Here is a 16,166-nt window from a genome sequence, read left to right as displayed (position 1 = left end):
AATAGCAAGCGATCAAAAAGTCATATGCACCCCAAAATAGTGCCAATCAAACCGTCATCTCATCCCGCAAAAAATGAGACCCTACTCAAGATAATCGCCCAAAAACTGAAAAAACTATGGCTCTTAGACTATGGAGACACTAAAACATTTTTTTGGTTTTAAAAATGAAGTTATTGTATAAAACTTACATAAATAAAAAAAATGTATACATATTAGGTACCGCCGCATCCGTGACAACCTGCTCTATAAAATTACCACATGATCTAACCTGTCAGATGAATGTTGTAAATAACAAAAAAAAAAAACGTGCCAAAAAAGCTATTTCTTGTTACCTTGCTGCACAAAAAGTGTAATATAGAGCAACCAAAAATCATATGTACCCTAAACTAGTACCAACAATACTGCCACCCTATCCCGTAGTTTCTAAAATGGAGTCACTTTTTTGGAGTTTCCACTCTAGGGGTGCATCAGGGGGGCTTCAAATGGGACATGATGTCAAAAAAACAGTCCAGCAAAACCTGCCTTCCAAAAACCGTATGGCATTCCTTTCCTTCTGCGCCCTGCCGTGTGCCCGTACAGCGGTTTACGAACACATATGGGGTGTTTCTGTAAACTACAGAATCAGGGCCATAAATAATGAGCTTTGTTTGGCTGTTAACCCTTGCTTTGTAACTGGAAAAAAAATATTAAAATGGAAAATCTGCCAAAAATTTGAAATTTTGAAATTGTGTCTCTATTTTCCATTAAATCTTGTGCAACACCTAAAGGGTTAACAACGTTTGTAAAATCAGTTTTGAATACCTTGTGGGGTGTAGTTTCTTAGATGGGGTCACTTTTATGGAGTTTCTACTCTAGGGGTGCATCAGGGGGGCTTCAAATGGGACATGGTGTCAAAAAAACAGTCCAGCAAAATCAGCCTTCCAAAAACCAAACGGCGCACCTTTCACTCTGCGCCCCGCTGTGTGGCCGTACAGTAGTTTACGGCCACATATGGGGTGTTTATGTAAACAGCAGAGTCAGGGCAATAAAGATACAGTCTTGTTTGGCTGTTAACCCTTGCTTTGTTAGTGGAAAAAATGGGTTAAAATTGAAAATTAGGCAAAAAAATGAAATTCTCAAATTTCATCCCCATTTGCCAATAACTCTTGTGCAACACCTAAAGGGTTAACGACGTATGTAAAATCAGTTTTGAATACCTTGAGGGGTGTAGTTTCTTAGATGGGGTCACTTTTAGGGAGTTTCTCCTCTAGGGGTGCATCAGGGGGCTTCAAATGGGACATGGTGTCAAAAAACCAGTCCATAAAAATCAGCCCTCCAAAAACAAAACGGCGCACCTTTCACTCTACGCCCTACTGTGTGCCCGTACAGTAGTTTACGGCCACATATGGGGTGTTTCTGTAAACGGCAGAGTCAGGGCAATAAAGATACAATCTTGTTTGGCTGTTAACCCTTGCTTTGTTAGTGGAAAAAATGTGTTAAAATGAAAAATTTGACAAAAAAATTAAATTCTCAAATTTCCTCCCCATTTGCCAATAACTCTTGTGCAACACCTAAAGGGTTAATAATGTATGCAAAATCAGTTTTGAATACCTTGAGGGGTGTAGTTTCTTAGATGGGGTCATTTTTGGGTGGTTTCTATTATGTAAGCCTCGCAAATCGACTTCAGACCTGAACTGGTCCCTAAAAATTTAGTTTTTGTAAATTTCTGAAAAATTTCAAGATTTGCTTCTAAACTTCTAAGCCTTATAACATCCCCAAAAAATAAAATATCATTCCCAAAACAATTCAAACATGAAGTAGACATATGGGGAATGTAAAGTCATCACAATTTTTTGGGGTATTACTATGTATTACAGAAGTAGAGAAACTGAAACTTTGAAATTTGCAAATTTTTCCAAATTTTTGGTAAATTAGGTATTTTTTTGTGCAAAAAAAAATAAATTTTTTGACTTCATTTTACCAGTGTCATGAAGTACAATATGTGACGAAAAAACAATCTCAGAACGGCCTGGATAAGTCAAAGCGTTTTAAAGTTATTAGCACTTAAAGTGACACTGGTCAGATTTCCAAAAAATGGCCTGGTCCTTAAAGAGGACCTTTCACCAGTATATACTATGTGAACTGAGTATGCTGCCATATAGAGCGGCGCCCGGGGATCTCACTGCACTTACTATTATCCCCGGGCGCCGCTCCGTTCTCCCGTTATAGGCTCCGGTACCTTTGCTTCTTAAGTTATAGTAGGCGGGTCTTCCCTTGTCCTGTGGGCGTCTCCTTCTCCTAGGCTGTAGCGCTGGCCAATCGCAGCGCACAGCTCACAGCCTGGGAGGTTTTTTTCTCCCAGGCTGTGAGCTGTGCGCTGCGATTGGCCAGCGCTGCAGCCTAGGAGAAGGAGACGCCCACAGGACAAGGGAAGACCCGCCTACTATAACTTAAGAAGCAAAGGTACCGGAGCCTATAACGGGAGAACGGAGCGGCGCCCGGGGATAATAGTAAGTGCAGTGAGATCCCCGGGCGCCGCTCTATATGGCAGCATACTCAGTTCACATAGTTTGTACAAGTGAAAGGTCCTCTTTAAGGTGAAAATGAGCCCGGTCCTTAAGGGGTTAAAGGGGGTTGTACATGTTTGGGTCTCCTCCCGGGCATACTTACCTGCTTCGTGACGCTGGCTCCTGGGCTCCACCCTCCGCTGCTCTGCACAGGTCCCTGGATGTAAACACCACAGCTGTCAATCGGTGCCAGCAGCAGTGACCTGCTCCCCTTGCATCACGTTACCATTTGTCATGACGGAAGCTGAGCAGGTGACCGCTGCAGCCAACGACTGGCTGCTGCAGTATCAAAGCAAAAGTTTACATTGCGTTACCCAAACGAAGCAGTGGAGACAGGAGCTGGGAGCCAGCTTCAGGGAGCAGGTAAGTATGCTTCCCTTCACTGGTCTGCCCAGGAGGGGAGGAGAGGGTTGCCCACCCCCACAAATGTGCACAACCCCTTTAAAGGGGTTTTCAAACACTGATGGTGCATCCTCAAGCTGGCAATAACACATTAGGTAGCCATCAGCTGAGCCCCATCTCACCTGACCCCCAATATATAAGCAGCCAAGTGTTCCTGTGTCAGGAGAGCGGAGTACGCAGCAGCCAGACACCTCTGGTGCCCGCTTAGCTCTCAAGAACAAAAAGATCAGGCATGTTAGAATTGAACAGACCACACTTTTTGTAGCAACAGAAGGTCCCCACACACACTAGATGGTTATCCGTTCCCACGTTTGGCCAACATACAACTGATGTGTCACTAGCTTTAGACTAGGACTTTCACGCTTAACCAGTGGAGGTACAACCTCTGCCGATGAGGATCCTTCATGGTTTATCAAGGCACAGTGGCTGCTGCGCCTGGTAATGTCGCTATGCCCTGCTCACTGGATTAGATCTGAGCAGGTGACTATTTCTTCTTCCTGGACAACTTACAAGAATCACTTCTACAGACAAATGGGACAAGTGCTAAATATCCACATGAAGACATCAGCAGTATTCACGGTGACCTTTACAAGTAATCTGTAAAAGCTTTTTCAGCTTCAAAGAAAATCATGGACGCCTCTTTTTTTTTAACAAAAAAGTCGCCTATTTTTACAGACTGTCCAGGAATTTACAGACGGCACTCCACCCTGGCACCGCCGCACATATAAGAGAGTCTCCATGCCAAGATAAACAATGAGGGGGCCACAGCAATTCCTTCTTCTGATTGCCAGGGGTCCCAGAGGTCAGACCCTCATCGATCATTTATCTTAGAACAGAATTACAGCGATGTAGAGGAGAGGTGTGAACAGTCTGCTTACATGCTGGCAGTCAGGTCGAGATGATGTGCCGGCGTTCAGTGCATCTATCTTAATATCGGGAAGCGGGAGCAGATGAGCGGAGTAGGCGGCCAGGCGTGGAACCATCAGAACTCAGTGAGCTGCAGCAGCTGGAAAGAGAGGAACACATACATCAATTATTTGGGACTTGTACCGTAAGAAGCTGAGTCTAAGGTGAAGTCCCTGCAAAATATATAGATGTCTCTATAACAGACATTACTACTTAATATGCAGAGATCCAAAACTAGATATTCTGCACATCTATTGCGGTGAAACCTTGCAGAAAATTTGCGTTACTTTTCTTGCACTGATTGTTAGTGACATCACGTCTTACAGAACTCCGCTGTCAGAGTCCACCTGTACTGTCCGGACATATCCTAGAACAGGGATGGCCAACCTGAGGCTCTCCAGCTGTTGCAAAACTACAACTCCCAGCATGCTCAGACTGCCTACAGCTATCGGCCTACAGCAGGGCATGGTGGGAGTTGTAGTTTTACAACAGCTGGAGAGCCACAGGTTGGCCATCCCTGGGCTAGAAGATTAGCTGAAATCCTAGCGTGCAATGATATGTTTCTATACTACCATACAGTGCCTGGTATAAACACTACACCTCCCACACATCAGCTGCGGGCTACTCAGGACCTAAGGTCAGCTACGACAGGAATGCAGCACACTTCTGAAGGGGTCATTGGATATGGATGACATAGGAGACATGAAGCAACTCAAGATCAGTACAAAGTATAGCAAAGTATGTGCAAAGTTACTTAAAGGGTTTCTACCACCAGATTTTCACCTATTTAGCTGTCTGACACTAGCGATCTGCTACTGTCTGCTGTACCTAACCATGTTCATGTATTACCTTTGTATGGAGCGGTTAAGCTTAAAAACGTAGTTTTATTGATATGCAAATGAGCCTGAGCCTGAGCAGGCGCAGTGACTGTCGGACCGCTCCCTGCGCCGGCATCTTCACTGCGCCTGCGCCGATTACAGCGCAGGGAGTAGTCCGACAGTCACTTCGCCTGCGCCGAATACAGAAGCACACGGCGCAGGCGCGAGAATTCGGCTGATATGGAGAGAAGTAGGCTGTCAATCTAGACGAGAGGGGCGGGCTGGAGGGACAAGATGGGCGGTAGAAATAGTGAGTAGACGGAGCCTCTAGGTGCTGAAAAGACGCCCCCATAGCACCTAGAGACTCATTTGCATATCAATAAAACTACGTTTTTAAGCTTAACCGCTCCATACAAAGGTAATACATGAACATGGTTAGGTACAGCAGACAGTAGCAGATCGCTAGTGTAAGACAGCTAAATAGGGTGGTAGAAACCTGTAGGAACCTGTAACCACGAAATTCAGCGCAATCTGCTGGCAGCATGTTATAGAGCGAGAGGAGCTGATATATAGTTTTGTGGTTAAAGATTCAGTAAAACTTGTAATGTATACATTTAAGGGTACTTTCACACTTGCGTTGTTGGATTCCGGCTTTCCGTCTCCGGAACTGCCTGCCGGCAATCTATATAAAAACGGATACCATTTAGAGACGCATCCGGATGCGGTTCCTTCTCACAAATTCATTGCAATACCGGATGCATCTCTCTGGTTGTCATCCGGAAAAACGGACCCGGTATTTATCTTTTTCACATTTTTAACCTCCTCAGGACCGCCGTACGCAGGATTGCGTCTTTGCGGCGGTCCTGTTGTTCTGGGTGGACGCGCCGGTGCGTCCTCTCGCGAGACGCGAGATTTCGTGCATTGCCGGCCCGCGCATGCGCATCGCGGGCCGGCAAAAGTTAAAGAAGTATTTCGTCACCAGCCTGCCAGCCACGATCATTGGCTGGCAGGCTGGCGATTTTCAAAAAATCAAATCAGAAGCCAGATAACAGATCATATTAGTAAATATGATCTGTTATATGGCTTCTCTGCTCCTCTGCTGGTCCTTTTCGTCGGTTGGATCCAGCAGAGGAGCAGACATCACTGTGAGTACACACTCACTTTTTTTTTTCACTAGTATTGGCTGTTAGGTTTTAGGATTAGTTTAGGCCCCTTGGTTAGGTAGTTTAGCGTCAGTTAGCGCCCAGCCCACCGCACCGCAGTCACTTATTCGCTGATTAGCGTATCGCTAATCAGCATTTGTACTTTTATAGTATCTGTAAGTGATCAAAACTGATCACGGTCAGATCTATAATAGTATTAGTGTCACCTTAGCTCGCCCTCCACCCAAAACGCAGTGTTTGCCCGATCAGGCCTGATCGGTCGCCCACACGTGCGTTCACCCACGCCCGCCCCACCGCAGTGACAAAAAAATATTTGTTTTTTGATCACTGCACATTCACTTTACACGCACTGCAGCGATAAAAAAATAAGTTTTGATATTTTTTATCAACCGCAGCGGCCTCCGGTACTTTGCTAGCCTCCCCTTTGTAAGACAGGCTTGCTTTTTTTCTTAGGTAGTCTCAGGGAATACCCCTAAATTTAGTAGTCCAAAATGTCAAACAGGGGTATTCTTCTGAAGAGGCCTACAGGATTCTGACCCAGTCGGATGAGGAATGGGAACCCTCATCTGATGAATCTAGCGGGTCAGAATATGAACCTGTGGAAAGCAGTGGCTCTCTGACCCAAAGGTCGGACGAGGAGGTGGAGGTCCCTGGCAGCACCAGGCGTACCCGGCCCCGTGTCGCTAGACCACAGGTTGTGCAGGATCCGTTTCAAGAGCAGCAGAGTGGGGCTGTCGCTGCCGGATCACGTGGAATAAGGCGTGACACTCGCTATTTCTGTCCTGACTGTCCTGACCACCCTGCCCTATGCTATGGAGAGTGTTTCCGGAAGTACCACACACAGGTACACCTAGCATAGGGATCACATCTCACCAGGACAGGCATACAGGGCTATTAGGGCCCATTCACTCACAGCTGCTGCAAACCTCTCCTTTCACCTGGGATAAAGTGCATAACGCACTTCGCCACATCTTTGGGCGATTTGCGCTTTGCACATTGTCCCATGGGGAAGGAGAGGTTTGTTCTATAAAGGTAAAAAAAAACAAAAAAAACACCAGTAAGCAAAAAGGTTAATGTTCAGTTCAAAAAGTTAAAGTTTAGATGTTCTCTTCCAAAGTTAATAAAATTATTGTGTTGCGGCCTGGTTTTTTCTTTTTTTTACCTTCCAGGTGGACCAACCGATCGACTAGCTGCAGCATTGATGTGCATTGGGACAGAAGCATTGTGCTGCTGTCAGATTACACGCAAGTCGGTGTATGCGGCGCTGCAAGACGAGATTTCTCCTCTGCAGTAAAAGATATGTTTGCCGAGGCATATGAGCTGAGGAGGTGGCGGTGTTCATATACTTTGGCAAACACTTTGTATATATAAAAAAAAAAAATCCCGGCAATGATTTATTCATCCACATCAATTGGTGTGAATGGAGAAATCTGTTTGCCAGGGCATACGAGCTAAGTGGGTATGGATGTTGGGCGGAGCTCCTATGTCCTGGCAGACGCCTTTCCCCTCCTTTTTCTTTTTTTGGCAGAGATTTTTTCATCTACATTGATCGATGCGAATGAAGAAATCTGTGCCGTTCATTTTTTTCTTTCAGCCCAGAGGCTGAACGGGAAAAAAAAATCTCATTACCCGTATGCTCAATATAAGGAGAATAGCAGAAACTCCTAATGCTGGGCATACATGTAATGATTGCGGAGACCCTCAAATGCCAGGGCAGTACAAACACCCCACAAATAACACCATTTTGGAAAGAAGACACCCCAAGGTATTCGCTGAGGGGCATATTGAGTCCATGAAAGATTTAAATTTTTGTCCCAAGTTAGCGGAAAGGGAGACTTTGTGAGAAAAAAAATCAAAAAAATCAATTTCCGCTAACTTGTGCCCAAATTTTTTTTTTTCTGTGAACTCGCCATGCCTCTCATTAAATACCTTGGGGTGTCTTCTTTCCAAAATGGGGTCACATGTGGGGTATTTATACTGCCCTGGAATTTTAGGTGCCCCAAAGCGTGAGAAGAAGTCTGGTATCCAAATGTCTAAAAATGCCCTCCTAAAAGGAATTTGGGCCCCTTTGCCCACCTAGGCTGCAAAAAAGTGTCATAAATGTGGTATCTCCGTATTCAGGAGAAGTTGGGGAATGTGTTTTGGGGTGTCATTTTGCATATACCCATGCTGGGTGAGATAAATATCTTGGTCAAATGCCAACTTTGTATAAAAAAAATGGGAAAAAAAAAAATCATAATTTTCCACTAACTTGTGTAAAAAAAAATTTGAGGAACTCGCTATGCCCATCAGCGAATACCTTGGGGTGTCTTCTTTCCAAAATGGGGTCACTTGTGTTGTGGGGTAGTTATACTGCCCTGGCATTTTCCAGTGAAATCCGAAAGGTGCTCTTTGGAATATGGGCCCCTTTGCCCACCTAGGCTGCAAAAAAGTGTCACACATCTGGTATCTCTGTATTCAGGAGAAGTTGAGGAATGTGTTTTGGGGTGTCTTTTTACATATACCCATGCTGGGTGAGAGAAATATCTTGGCAAAAGACAACTTTTCCCATTTTTTTATACAAAGTTGGCATTTGACCAAGATATTTATCTCACCCAGCATGGGTATATGCAAAATGACACCCCAAAACACATTCCCCAACTTCTCCTGAATACAGAGATACCAGATGTGTGACACTTTTTTGCAGCCTAGGTGGGCAAAGGGGCCCATATTCCAAAGAGCACCTTTCGGATTTCACTGGTCAGTTTTTACAGAATTTGATTTCAAACTCCTTACCACACATTTGGGCCCCTAGAATGCCAGGGCAGTATAACTACCCCACAAGTGACCCCATTTTGGAAAGAAGAGACCCCAAGGTATTCGCTGATGGGCATAGTGAGTTCATGGAAGTTTTTATTTTTTGTCACAAGTTAGTGGAATATGAGACTTTGTATGAAAAAAAAAAATAAAAATCATCATTTTCCACTAACTTGTGACAAAAAATAAAAAATTCTAGGAACTCGCCATGCCCCTCACGGAATACCTTGGGGTGTCTTCTTTCCAAAATGGGGTCACTTGTGGGGTAGTTATACTGCCCTGGCATTCTAGGGGCCCAAATGTGTGGTAAGGAGTTTGAAATCAAATTCTGTAAAAACTGACCAGTGAAATCCGAAAGGTGCTCTTTGGAATATGGGCCCCTTTGCCCACCTAGGCTGCAAAAAAGTGTCACACATCTGGTATCTCTGTACTCAGGAGAAGTTGGGGAATGTGTTTTGGGGTGTCATTTTACATATACCCATGCTGGGTGAGAGAAATATCTTGGCAAAAGACAACTTTTCCCATTTTTTTATACAAAGTTGGCATTTGACCAAGAAATTTCTCTAACCCAGCATGGGTATATGTAAAAAGACACCCCAAAACACATTCCTCAACTTCTCCTGAATACAGAGATACCAGATGTGTGACACTTTTTTGCAGCCTAGGTGGGCAAAGGGGCCCATATTCCAAAGAGCACCTTTCGGATTTCACTGGTCATTTTTTACAGAATTTGATTTCAAACTCCTTACCACACATTTGGGCCCCTAGAATGCCAGGGCAGTATAACTACCCCACAAGTGACCCCATTTTGGAAAGAAGAGACCCCAATGTATTCCGTGATGGGCATAGTGAGTTTATAGAACTTTTTATTTTTTGTCACAAGTTAGTGGAATATGAGACTTTGTAAGAAAAAAAAAATAAATAAAAATCATCATTTTCCGCTAACTTGTGACAAAAAATAAAAAGTTGTATGAACTCACTATGCCCATCAGCGAATACCTTAGGGTGTGTACTTTCCGAAATGGGGTCATTTGTGGGGTGTTTGTACTGTCTGGGCATTGTAGAACCTCAGGAAACATGACAGGTGCTCAGAAAGTCAGAGCTGCTTCAAAAAGCGGAAATTCACATTTTTGTACCATAGTTTGTAAACGCTATAACTTTTACCCAAACCATTTTTTTTTTACCCAAACACTTTTTTTTTATCAAAGACATGTAGAACAATAAATTTAGAGCAAAATTTATATATGGATCTCGTTTTTTTGGCAAAATTTTACAACTGAAAGTGAAAAATGTCATTTTTTTGCAAAAAAATCGTTAAATTTTGATTAATAACAAAAAAAGTAAAAATGTCAGCAGCAATGAAATACCACCAAATGAAAGCTCTATTAGTGAGAAGAAAAGGAGGTAAAATTCATTTGGGTGGTAAGTTGCATGACCGAGCAATAAACGGTGAAAGTAGTGTAGTGCAGAAGTGTAAAAAGTGGCCTGGTCTTTCAGGGTGTTTAAGCACTGGAGGCTGAGGTGGTTAAAGGTCTGCGCATGTGCAGACCACAAAACCAGATCAGTTTTTCCAGAACACTTGGGGATGGATCCGGCATTGATGCATTTCAATGGAAAATAATGCCGGATCCGGCATTCCGGCAAGTGTTCAGGAATTTTGGACGGAGAAAATACTGCAGCATGCTACTATATTTTCTCTGACCAAAAACCGTACAGTGACTGAACGGAAGACATCCTGATGCATACTGAACGGATTTCTCTCTATTCAGAATGCATTAGGATAAAACTGATCGGTTCTTTTCCGGTATTGAGCCCCTAGGACGGAACTCAGTGCCGGAAAAGTTTAACGCAAGTGTGAAAGTACCCTAAGTCTCTGCAATTTCTGAGCTCTGTTGTACACGGTCATCGTATCAGTGACTGATAGCATTGTGTGTAACGGTCCCTTTACATGGGACAATTCAGCAGGCAATTGTCAGGAAGGAAGTGTGCTCGTCAGTGAAGGGGACCACTGCATCTACATGTAGAGATCTCCTCCACAGTATGAAGAGACGCAATTGCTAATGAAGCCCCTCATCACCATACATAATCATTGTTTGCTGGCAGCAGAGGCTGTTTAGACAGCACAATCTGCTCCTGGCAAACGATAATTTAGGTGTATGCACAGGCGAGAACATTACCAGATGAACGAAAATAGGTGAGTGCGCAGCTCGGCTATTTTCGGCATTTTCATAAGAATGAATGGAGGGCAGCTGCGCATGTGCAGTGCGCCCCCCGTCACTTTGCGGGCTCCATTCTAAGGATAAGTGTGGGTCCCAGAGGTGGGATCTGCACCTATCAGACCTATCCCACTGATATGCCACCAAATGTCTAACATGGGAGTACCACTTTAAGTGTGTATACATAGGTAGCCATCATTCACTGACAAGATGACCCCTGTGTACAACTAAGCTCAGAAAGAGCAGAGATTTTAAGGAGTTGGTTCATCGCACACATTGAAAGGATATCTCTATATCTTCTGTTTCAGTGTTTTTTAAGACCATAGGCTTTTGCTGATGTATACACTTCTGTACATGTGAGCTTTGCACAATTCAATATATTGGGGCACATTTATTAAGACCAGTGTTTTAGACGCCGGTCTTAATAAGGCCCCTGCGCTGGATCGCTGAAGTTATGAAGAGGCGCCGACCTCTACATAAATCTGCATACCCACCACCAATTCTAAATGTAAGACAGCTTCCTTGCTGTCTTACATTTAGACAATTTTCTACGCCTAAACCAGGCGTAGAAAATGATGAATGAGACAGGCCTACTGGCCCATCCCATTCCTCGCCATGCCCCTTTTGTTAGACCTGGCATGAGTGGGAAAGAAGTCCCAGATTCTGCAGCAACCTGGCGTGCAACAGACTCTGCCCAGATACAAGAGTGGCATATATCTGTTCGCAAAAGACCCCCATTATTTTTAGATTTTATGTGTAAACTTCAGCTTGGGTGTGTGTTTTAGGTGCAAATGTTTGCTTTGATGCATTTAAAAAAAAAAAATTCTGTTTGTCACAAAGTTACGGTACATGAAAATGGACATGGTTGTCAACGGTCCGTCAGGACAGCTGCAATCAGGTTTTCTGCTTTCAGGAAATATATATACACATTTTCTGGGGGTGCACTTAATTCTTTTTTAAATACAACCCCTGTATCTTACAGGTTGCTACCTTTTTTAAATTTTCATCTTAAAACTAGATTTATGGTCTTTCCAGTTCAGGTGATTTTATGTTGTGTGCATGTAAATTTAGGCCTTTGTGGCATGTATGAACTCTGCACATGTTGAACTTTTACTTTTGGGCTGCATTGTGTTACACTTTTATCCACCAATATCAACTTTTTTGCATTTTCTATGAAGAATGACATTGCATGAAAGTGTCCGTATGTATAAAGTACTGAGGCCAATGTCACTTTATCATTTTGTGTGAGTATACGTCATTTATAAAGCACTAAATACTGTCACACGGCTGAAAAAAAAAAATTTAAATTAAAAATGGACTTGCGACAATTTTTTCAACTACCGGTAAATTAGTCACAAGTCCCTTAATAAATGACCCCCAAAGTGTTTGGAGGTTTAGGGTTCCTTTACAGGTGGCAAGTTTTGAAAATCAGTTCCATCACCTGAACGTGGCTCTTTTGGCGTTAAGCACATGGAGTTCTGCAAGCCCCATTCAGGTGGATTTTCTGCCGTGTGTGAAGGTGCTCTTATTTGTACGGCTCTACTGGGCACTGCCCTGACAAACATAACAACTGGATACGGTTTGACCATTTCAGTCCAAGAAAGTCAAGAATGATGTAGGGCTGACTTAAGGTCAACAACGCCCCCTGCAGGACATGTAAGTATGTGCAAATGAGATGACTCCAAGCCTCACGCACAATCTAGACTCTGTTCACACCTGGTTTACACACTATGGTCTGCAAACAAACTAAATCTCTAAAAACACACACCAAAGCCCCAACAGATACAACTCCATGCAATACTTTCATATAAATCCCACTTTGATACCTACTGAAAAAATATACTTTTCCCCCATAATGCCCCTGTATTGAAAAGCATAGTTTGCTATACTTTTCGCATTTTTTTTTTTTGTAGATTACAGTTTTTGCAGAATATCGGTGTCCATTCTACATATTGCAATGCGATCGGTGACAGAATCCACACAGAACATACTTGGTAACATGTAGATTTTGCAGCAGATTCCCATGATAGTTCTGCAGTGTATGAACAGTCAAAAAGGGCTTGTTCACACGGCCGTACGTCTTTTTCGGGCCGTTTTTAACAGATCTGTTTTTCCATTTTTTTGTTTCAGTTCCGTTTTTCCGTATGGCATATACAGTAATTACATAGAAAAAATTGGGCTGGGCATAACATTTTCAATAGATGGTTCCGCAAAAACGGAACAGATACGGAAGACATACGGAGTACATTCCCTATGTGTTCTGTTTTTTTTTGCGGAACCATTGACTTGAATGGAGCCATGGAACATGATTTGCGGACAATAATAGGACATGTTCTATATTTAAATGGAACGGAAATACGGAAACGGAATGCATACGGAGTACATTCCATTTTTTTTTTTTTTTTGTGGAACCATTGAAATGAATGGTTCCGTATACGGAACTCAAAAAACGGCCCGTATACAGAACGCGGGGAAAAAAAAACTTTTGTGTGAAAGAGCCCTAATGATAAGGCTACTTTCACACTAGCGTTTTTACTGGATCTGGAAGGGTTCAGCAAAAACGCTTCCGTTACTGATAATACAACCGTCTACATCCATCGGTTGTATTATTTTTAACATACCCAAGACGGATCAGTCATGAACTTTATTGAAAGTCAATGGGGGACGGATCCGTTTTCTATTGTAGCAGAGAAAACGGATCCGTCCCCTTTGACTTGCATTGGGGGTCATGCCAGATCAGTCTTGCTCCGCATCTCAGGACGGAAAGCAAACTAAAACATGTTGCGGTTTGCAATCCGATCTGGGAACACAACTAAACGGAACGGAATGCATTTTGGTACATTCTGTTCTGTTCAGTTTTGTCCCCATCGACAATGAATGGGGACAAAACTGAAGCGTTTTTTCCCGGTATTGAGCCCCTATGAGGGATCTCAATACCAGAAAACTAAAACGTTAGTGTGAAAATTGCCTAAGTTTACATGTACCGGAAATATCCACAAAAAAAATAAAATAAAAAAAAAAATATTAAAAAAAAGCAGCAAATATGAATGCACTTCACCCTCTACACTTCCTCGGTGAAGATCCTTAGCAAAAACTGAACCACAGGTCAATTTAAGCTACAGTAACACAAAAGCGAAAAACAGCCGCATGATGGACATTTTTTTTTTTTTTAATCAGCCGTCACAGGACTGTTTTAAGAACAATAGTAGTCTATGGGGTTATTCACATGCTTGCTTTTTTTTTTTTTTTTTTTTTTAAATTGTCCATGAATAACAGCCATCAAAAAAATAGGACGTGTCCTTTTTTTACCAGTTTTCACTGACCAACAGCCCTCATACAATTTAAGAGGACAATTTTTAACGCCCGTGCTTCAGAAAGGAATGTAGCCTTAGCCCACACTTGCGGCAGAGGAATCCGGCAAGCAGTTCCGTCGCCGGAACCTGCCTACCGGATCCGTCAAACCGTATGCCAACTGATGGCATTTGTAAGACTGATCAGGATCCTGATCCGTCTTACAAATGCATTGAATTGCTGCATCCTTCTCTCCGGTGTCATCCGGAAAAACGGATCCGGCATTTTTTTTTTTTCAATTTTTTTTCCGGCATTACAGTATTTTGAATGCCGAATTCGGCACTAATACATTCCTATGGGAAAAAAAATGCCAGATCCGGCATTCCGGCAAGTGTTCTGGATTTTTGGCCGGAGATAAAACCGTAGCATGCTGCGGTATGATCTCCATCCTGAACAGTCAAAAAGACTGAACTGAAGACACACTGATGCATCCTGAACGGATTGCTCTCCATTCAGAATGCATTAGGATAAAACTGATCAGTTCTTTTCCGGATTTGAGCCCCTAGGACGGAACTCTATGCCGGAAAAGAAAAACGCTAGTGTGAAAGTAGCCTAAGGGGGCCTTCACACGCAGCATATTTTGTGGCTGAAAATTCTGCAACTGAAAATCAGTTCCATTAATTTGAATGGGGCAGCAAACACGTGGATTTCTCATTAAGGGCTCATGCATACTGCCGTGTTCCACGGCCGAGAGCGGTCCGTGGTAACCCGGCAGGGATTCCTGCTGACAGCAGGAGCGCACAGAGTCATTGGTTGCTATGACGCCGTGCGCTTCATGCCGCCGCTGCACTACAGTAATACACTCGTATGATCTATACGAGTGTATTACTGTAGTGCAGCAGTGGCATGAAGCGCAGGGCGTCATAGCAACCAATGACGCTGTGCGCTCCTGCTGTCAGCAGGAATCCCTGCCGGGTTACCACGGACCGCTCTCGGCCGTGGAACACGGCCGTGTGCATGAGGCCTAAGGTGAATGGAATCGATTTTCATTTGCGGAATTCTCTGCCACAATACCTGTCGCGTGTGAAGGCACCCTTAGGCTTCATGCACACGACCGTTGTTGTGGTCCGCATCCGATCCGCAGTTTTTGCGGCTTGGATGCGGACCCATTCACTTCAATGGGGCGGCAAAAGATGCGGACAGCACTCCGTGTGCTGTCCGCATCCGTTGCTCCGTTCCGTAGTCCGCAAAAAAATATAACCTGCTCTATTCTTGTCCATTTTGCGGACAAGAATAGGCAGTTATATCAATGGCTCTCCGTGCCATCCGTGTTTTGCGGACCGCAAAACACACAACAGTCGTGTGAAGGCGCCCTTAGGCCTCATGCACACGACCGTTGTGTGCATCCAAGGCTGTTGTGCCGTTTTCCGTTTTTTTCCGCGGACGCCGTGGTTGCTATGACGCCGTGCGCTTCATGCCGCCGCTGCACTACAGTAATACACTCGTATGATCTATACGAGTGTATTACTGTAGTGCAGCAGTGGCATGAAGCGCAGGGCGTCATAGCAACCAATGACGCTGTGCGCTCCTGCTGTCAGCAGGAATCCCTGCCGGGTTACCATGGGTCCGTGGAAAAATCGGAAAATGCACCGTTTTGCAGCCTAGACCGTGATCCGTGTATCCTGTCCATCAAAAAAATATGACCTGTCCTATTTTTTTGACGGACAACGGTTCACGGACCCATTCAAGTCAATGGGTCCGTGAAAGAACACGGATGCACACAAGATTGGCATCCGTGTCCGTGATCCGTGGCCGTGAAAACTCAGAACCGACAGTATATTCTAACACAGAGGCGTTCCCATGGTGATGGGGACGCTTCAGGTTAGAATATACTAAAAGAACTGTGTACATGACTGCCCCCTGCTGGGGCAGCCCCCCCCCCCCCCCCCTGTAGTTAACTCATTGGTGGCCAGTGGGCCCCCCCCACTCCCCTGTAGTTAACTCATTGGTGGCCAGTCCGGCCGGCCC

General features: G+C 44.0%; 1 protein-coding gene across 1 annotated transcript in view; it reads right to left on the bottom strand.

Moving 5' to 3' along the window:
• Positions 1–16,166, bottom strand: part of FRYL (FRY like transcription coactivator) — a 330,165-nt gene that overhangs the window by 246,820 nt on the left and 67,179 nt on the right. The window contains exon 3 of the mRNA XM_040418890.1: positions 3,827–3,954. The gene's annotated coding sequence lies outside the window, so the exon portion shown is untranslated. The remainder of the gene's footprint in view (positions 1–3,826; positions 3,955–16,166) is intronic.

This window comes from Bufo bufo, chromosome 2 (assembly GCF_905171765.1).
Source record: "Bufo bufo chromosome 2, aBufBuf1.1, whole genome shotgun sequence".
In the NCBI taxonomy this organism is placed as follows: domain Eukaryota; kingdom Metazoa; phylum Chordata; class Amphibia; order Anura; family Bufonidae; genus Bufo; species Bufo bufo.
The sequence above is the reverse complement of the archived record's forward strand: the minus strand, read 5'-3'. Positions and strand labels throughout refer to the sequence as shown.